General features: G+C 35.3%; 1 long non-coding RNA gene across 1 annotated transcript; it reads right to left on the reverse strand.

Annotated features, from left to right (window-relative positions):
- Window positions 1-4,962: 4,962 nt before the first annotated feature.
- Window positions 4,963-6,321, reverse strand: LOC131031153 (uncharacterized). Its single transcript, XR_009102982.2, has 2 exons — window positions 6,196-6,321; window positions 4,963-6,100 (listed from the first exon to the last, which is right to left on the reverse strand). It is a non-coding gene; the product is annotated as an uncharacterized LOC131031153 (long non-coding RNA).
- Window positions 6,322-7,643: the final 1,322 nt, after the last annotated feature.

Genomic DNA, 7,643 nt, shown 5'->3' on the forward strand with positions numbered 1-7,643 from the left:
TTTATAGAGGCATTGATTAGACTTCCCTCTTGTCTTGCGTGCTAGCTGTTTTAGAATGTTATCAGTACGTAGGGATTTCAAATATCATCATCGGTATTAATTATCTTGATCTCGGAGATCATTTCTTAGCATTATCTATGCATCGTGACCCTTCATTCTGCTTTCACTGACACTCTTGAGCTATTTAGCAGGTCCTTTTTTCTAAGTTAGTAGAGCTATCATTTACGATAGATTTCTATGCACGATTACTAAAGTAGTGGCTTCTCATCATCTTCTTTATAAAGTAGTTGGTTCCTTCAGTGTAAATTGGGTTGCCTGTTGTTCTGTGCGAGCTGTGTACAATATGGACACACCGTTGAGGCTAGTAGGGTTTAAGAGACAAATGGCATTTTTAGGGGAAGTCAAAGAGGACAGATTGAAAGGTATTCTTGTCTTTCCTAATGTCCTGGTTAGGCGGTTAAGAAGACATTAGGGGAAGAATATATTAAGAATGAAGACCGAACCAGGGCCAATTCTAACATAGTTACGATGTTTCTTGCAGTGGCCATGCACTTTGAGAAGGATAGGGAGGTGGTTATGAAATTATGCCGAAGTGTTTTCAAGAAGGAATTGTTGGGCGAATTGGATAGGATTGTTATCAATGTGGATGAGGATTTAACTGTCCCTAAGCCAAAACACTATGACAGGTTCATGTGGAAGAACAAAACCTGTGCCAAGATTTCCAATCTTGGAAATAAAAGATGAGGCTTCCTTTGCAGCTTATAATCCGATAAGGCAGCATAATTTCTACTTCCTTATGTGGCTTTTGTATGTTAAAAAACCGACTTGTAATAAATGGCTTGCTAACTATTTGGAGGCAGAAGGCATTGAAGTAGTGCCTGACGATGTAGAGATTCCATCTTCTTCTGCACCTAGCCCAAGAGAATCCTCTAGTAGTCCAGGACCGATGGCAAGCAAGGCTCAAATGAAAAGGACTCGGGCTTCTCCTGAATCCTAGGGCTTGCTTTTTTTCTTCGGGGTAGTTTTTTTATTCTCCTTTGGTATACTCTAAACTATATCGTCTCTTGGCTCCGATAGGGCAACTTCGATACCTAATGAGATCTTTTGCTTTTAGTTCTGATGAAGGCAATATAGACACATGAGTTGTTTTTTATAATGTTCTCTTAATCTTAGCAGTTTTGGTTAGTTTGTTATTGCTTATTATTTTGTTCCTTTCATCTTGAATTTAATTGCAAGTCTTCTCTGAATTGTATGTATTCTTGGAATTATGCATATATGTGGATGTATATATTGATACAGACGAACTAGCCTTTGGGTTACTCATTCTTTAAGCAGACGGTTTTGTGAATATATATATTCATAATCATGTTCATTCATCCATTTGGCACTTGCTCTGGTTCTTGTTCCCTTGTTTGCTTGTCTACTCTTCGTCCTTGCTTATGCTCGGAGATTTACTCTTTCTTTTTTCTTATTCTTATATATATATATATATATATATATATATATATATATATATATATATATATATATCATTTTCTCCCTTTAGTCTGTTGCAGGTTTGGTTTCCCTTTCTTTGTTAGTTTTACCTTGGCTAGGATTCTTAAATTAGTCTACGACTGTTATGGCCCTATACTGGGATATGCTTTGTTTACTTAGATTCAACAGCTAAATCTTTCTTTGGGTTTTTCTTTACCTCGATTTCTCTTCTATCTATTGGTAAGAATTGGTCAAGTTGGCTCAAGAGTATTATGATCTTTTATGGGGAATCTTTTGGTGCGTTTTCACATTGGAAAGCTATGGAAATGTTTCTATTTAGATAAAATAGGGGAATTTAACAAATTTGGCTACAATTGCATTTACTTTCTGATTGAGACTACTCTGATAGTATGCAGGAAGAATGTGTAGTTTGTTTTGGAAATTTGATTTTGCAGGATTCGTGTGGAGGTATTCGACATGTTTTATCCAGAGCTTCCCCATCCCAACATGATCAGAATATGGCATTATTGCAGTCAAATTCTGCAACCATCATCGCTAGAACTAGTATGATGTATTTGACAGGAATTATCAAATTTATTGTTCTAGAATGGCAATTGGCCACTTATTGTATTTTATCTGACTATTTCCAAGAAATTTTTTCCTTGGGCAAGACCAGAGGTTTTCTTCGCCTTATTCTTTCCTACCGGTGCCCACACTGAATCGGGTTGTAAACTTTATGTAATTTCATTCAATTAATATAATTATTCAGCCAAAGGCCCATTATCTATCAAATATTGTTGACTACTTTTAATAGTGTTGTAAGCTTTCAATACTTTTAGTAATATTTTGTTTGTTTGTTTTTTTCAATGAAAATGTCCTTAATAAGAAATTTTTATAATTTATAATATTATAATCAATTTCAATATTATTAAATGTTATAATAATATAAATCATAATTAAAATGAAATACTTCTTGTTAAACAATTTAACAATTATGAATTGTACTATTAGATATTGAAGTGACATTTATATTATTATTCCCTTTAAAATCATTTCATATTCTTAAACTTTTAAATATTTATCATTTATTTTTAGTAATTTAATAAATTATAGTGATTATCTAGTATGAATAAAAATAAATATTCATTTTTAAAACATTGCTTACAATTACTATTTTTTAACTTTCAAGTATTTAAACAAATGGTTTTTTATAAATGATTTTTTTTTATTGGAATGTGATTCACATAATTTATAATAATATTATAAAGACTTGTAATATTCGTTTTAAAATCATTTCATTTTCTAATGCTTTTGAAATATTGTCATGACCCGATTTAGATGAATAATTTTTAGTCTAAGTTGATAAGTTAGGGATTGATGTTACCTGACAATATGGTGTTTGATGTTTTTATTTTGACATTATGACACTTGGCGACATTATTATGCTTGACGACATTTTGCTAATATGATGATTAAATAATATGCCCTTTAATATTATTGATGGTATTATTTTGATGATAAATGACATTTATTGATACTTGATGCTTAGTGATGTGATGTTAATTGAAATTATTGATGGCAATTTTAACTTAATGTTTATCTTATTATGGAGATTTTATCATGTAATCTGATGACTTTGTTGAGCGCAAGGTGGATGCAGGGTTGACCGTCGAAGGTGGACAAATAACAGAGGAGGGGTCTCCTAGCTCGTCGACAACAACCTAGGAAATATGGCCTGTGCATTCACACACACACACACGTAATAATTAAACAAATTAATTAAATTAATCAATATTAATAACATTTAGAAATAATTGAAACATAAAATATTAAATGTTAAATAAAAGATTTCAAGCAATGAATTCAAAATATTAATTTAATGACTTAATATTAAGATTTAGAATAAAACATGTGAGTTCTAATGGGAAGCAGAGTTGAACTAATTGTTTCTTCTTGTCAATTGTTTGTATCTTCTTGTCAACACTCAAATTTCTCTTCCTGACTAGCTAATGAATGCAGTCCCACTCTTGAACAATCTTCTTAACTGGCTAATCTAAATCCTCTTCTCCACTTCTAACTCTCCTACCACTCTTGTTTTGATTCAATTCAGATCCATGAATCATGGATCAAACCCCCACCTGTGCAAGTTATATAAACTCAGAGGAATATCGACTAGACACATCTTTTTATGTTTTCCCCATCGACTTGATCAATATCGCCTTTCTTATGTTCTTTTCACTACCAAAACAATTGTGATTGGAGTTCAAACAACCAGCAAAGGGCCACACCATCTTCCTCCTCTATCTCTTTTTTTCTCCACGCCAAGTCTGTAAGGACTTTTTGAGGGTGATTGGTGTTTTAGCAGGTCGATCTACAACTACAAGCCACACCTACCCACTTCCTCTATTCTGCAGCTTGGACGGCCAACAAAGGAGCACAATTTTGTTTGTGGAAAGTTGCCCATCACCTTTCCTTTCCTCTCTGTTCAGACTCCCTTCACCAATTTGGCTGACTACAAGGTAATTAGATAATTTTTGTTTCTTATTTCTCAAATTTGATTTGCTTTGATGGAATGCTATGCTGGCTAGTCAATTTTGTCATTACTTGATGGCTTACGTAGTGTTTTGCAGATGAATGCAGATAGAACATGACTTTGTCGCCCCTATACAAATCTAACGCCCCAACCTTTCTTTATTTCTAATTGCAATTGGGTTGAATCGGTATGTTATAACCATGCCTCCTCAAATTGCAGAATTAACACGGTTCAATTTGATAATTGTTGATTCATAGCTTATTAGATCGATTTGCAAGCTAAGTCGATTTTCTAGCAATGAAATTTTAGTTTAGTTTTATCACCAGAATCTCTTCTTTTTGCAATCCTTTTTATGGATAGATCTGCACTAACAGTGGATTTTCAATTATTGATTGCCAACATATTTGCTTAGTCGATTTCATTCTTTTGGAGTTTTAAATGATAGGTTATACAAGACCTACTTTCAGAGAGGAGAGGTTATCACCCTTCTCAAGCTTTGCCTTGGCTGATTTTATTTTGCTAATCTTCCTATCACCATTTTGATAGATTAGCCTTGATTTATTTGGTCAGTAGAACTAGTGGGTCCCTAGAAATATTTATCATCCATCTTTAACAATCTATTAAATCTACATTAACTGATGAAGACTTCCTTTCCTAGGAACTTGTACATAAATAAAATACATAAACAAATATAAGGAAGCTTTTATAAGGTATTGTTTTCCTAATTGATATTTTTCTTGAATTTTAGAGTTTAGCTACATTTATTCCTTAACATATGTGTGTGCTCTTAAGGGAAATGTGTATCCAGTTTCCCTAGGGGACGGGGCGATAGTAGGGCTCTAGGTTTGGGATGCATGCCAATGTGTCATTGATTTTTGAGTCATTAACTACTCTAATTTAGAACCGATATAAGAAGATGCTGCAAGAAAGGAGGTGTGAAGAGAGAATGAAAATGTCACCAATTAGCCACATAAATTGAAAGCAAAGAAACAGCTCTGACAAAACTCCTCTACCCTTTATGATTTGAAGGATGTCCATACCCTATTCCAAAGCTCCCATTTTGACACAGGCAGGGAGAATTGTGGCAAAGGTTGTAGAATTTGGCTTAACACCTTCCAAGTGCATTTGCTTGAAAGTTTCAAATGCCTTACCAACAAATCTAGTTTGAGCATATCCTGCAATCATGGCATTCCATGAAATCACACTTCTTTGAGGTATTCTTTAGAACAGTTCACTTGTCTTGTCAATGCCTCCACATTTTGCATACACGTCTACCAGGCCAGTTGCAACTACAACAGTTGACAATATTTCTCTCTTCGTTGTGCTTTTATGTATGTCCATACGCTGTTCTAAAGCTCCCATTTTGGCACAGGCAGAGATGATGCTGTCAATGGTTGTGGAATTGGCTTTACACCTGCCAATGGAATTTGCTTGAAAGTTCCTAGAGCTTTTTCACCAAACCCATTTTGTGCATTTCCCGCAATCATAACTTTCCATAAAATTACATTTCTTTGAGATATTTTGTCAAACAGTTCACATGCCTTATCAATGCTTCCACATTTTGCATACATATATATCAAGGCAGCTGCAACTACAACTTTACGCTTCGATGGATTTCCATGTCCATTCTAAAGCTCCCATTTTGGCACAAGTAGGGAGAATGCTGGTAAAGGTAGTGCAGGCTGGCTTCATACCTACTCTAAAGATTTTTCAGGAAATCCATTATGTGCATATCCTGCAATCATTGCAATCCATGAGAACACGTCTCTTTGAGGCATCCTGACAAACAATTGGGGGACCTTGTCTATGCCTCGTGAGAAAACCCATGTCTTCTCCTCGTTGCAATAATCGGTTAACCATTGTGCAAAATAATGCAGTAGTAGATTTTAATTGGCCAAACACAGCTGTTGTAAACCATATTAACAGTCCCACAAAACTTGTTGCAGATTGCCCAAATTTTCCTCATGCCCTAAAATTTCAAAACAGCTAAACTCTTACAATTTGGATCCAAGAAATCCGATGTAAATCTCACAGGGATTATCTTGATAGTTTCCCCCAAAAATCAATCCCAAGCCGAAAATCCCACCTAAGCTGAATACACAAAACCAAATCCAAACGAAACAGAAATTGTTAGTAAACAGAATCGTTCAAAAAGAAAATAAATTTTGAATAAGTACAAGTTTCACCTTCCTAGAGAGCCTCATCAGTGCCAAAGATGGTAACGCAAATTTTCATCAGCGTGAGGACTTCCACTACTACCCTATATGACGAAATACATACAAAATATAAAATAATAACCTATCAAAGAGGAGAATGTGCAGACTCCAATGTATATGATGTGCGTATCACCAGTAACCACCATCGAATATTACTTTAAATCTTAACTTTTGAGAAAAGGGGAAAATTTCCAGAGGAAAAAATAATCATAGCCCAATCATGAAATAATTCTAGCTAGGAGTTTTTCACGCTCAAGGAGGCCATTTAATCTTGCTAATATCTTATAGGAAGAGGAAGTTATTGCAAAAGACATTAAAGTTGATATGGAGGAGGAAGATAACCCACACTTATCTGAAGGTGAGATTTCCCCTTCTTCATAACTTACCAACAAAGCAACATTTTAATCTATCAACAAAGATTCTTTATCCACTCCTGTTGTCACCTTCATTAATTCCATAAGGTCTGCATACGTCTATGGATCAAAACGCCCATAAAATCTTTCAGGAATTCATGAAAGAGGATGAAGACTTGGACTCAACCCTAGATACTCCTCTAGCAGTATTGTATTCTCAGATTAAGGAGAAAAGGAAACTAGGGTTGCAACAGGAGAAACCAGACTTTGGATCTTCCCCCCCTAAGAAAGGTCACATATCTCTCATTGAAGCTAGAGCTCAAGATGGGGCTGTGGAGAATCAATCAAAATTACCAGACATTTGGAAAGTAGGGAAGGGAAACCCCCTTCCTGAACAACAATGAAAATCCTATCCTGGAATGTTAGGGGACTCAATGCCCCTAACAAACAGAGGGTGATCAAAAGAAGGATTCTTTTGGTTAGTGCAGACATCATCCTCCTGCAAGAAACTAAATTGGATTGTCAGCAAGCAGTCTCATTTGGGATTGAAATTAGTTTCTTGTTCCATGCATCCCTGCAATTGACAGTGGCCTCAGAAGGGGCATCTGGGGGTCTAATGATAATCTGGAAGCCTTCTCAAGTCCAAGTCGAGGGTATTGCTTCTAGCAGAAATCAGTTGCTAGCCAAAATCACTCATCTTCAATCAAACTCTTCCTTTTTTGTTATCAACACTTATGGCCCAGTGTCCCCACTCAAAAAGCGACTTTTATGGCTTTCTTTAGATGGAGTCATATCTCAATTGGCCGATAAACAACTCATCATAGGTGGTGACTTCAATGCCATTAAGAAAGCATCAGACAAAAGGGGAGGCATCATCCGCTTAGGCAGATCTCAACAGGATTTTAATGATTGGATTGAAAGGAATGGATTATTAGAAATAGATTCAGGGGACTCCTTCACATGGACAAACAAAATAAAAGGCTTTAGCAATATTGCAGAAAAAAATTGATAGATTCTTCTAGCTGGGTGACTTTAGATCCTTTCCTTTTGCTTTTGTCTATGTTG

This window comes from Cryptomeria japonica, chromosome 7 (assembly GCF_030272615.1).
Source record: "Cryptomeria japonica chromosome 7, Sugi_1.0, whole genome shotgun sequence".
NCBI lineage: Eukaryota > Viridiplantae > Streptophyta > Pinopsida > Cupressales > Cupressaceae > Cryptomeria > Cryptomeria japonica.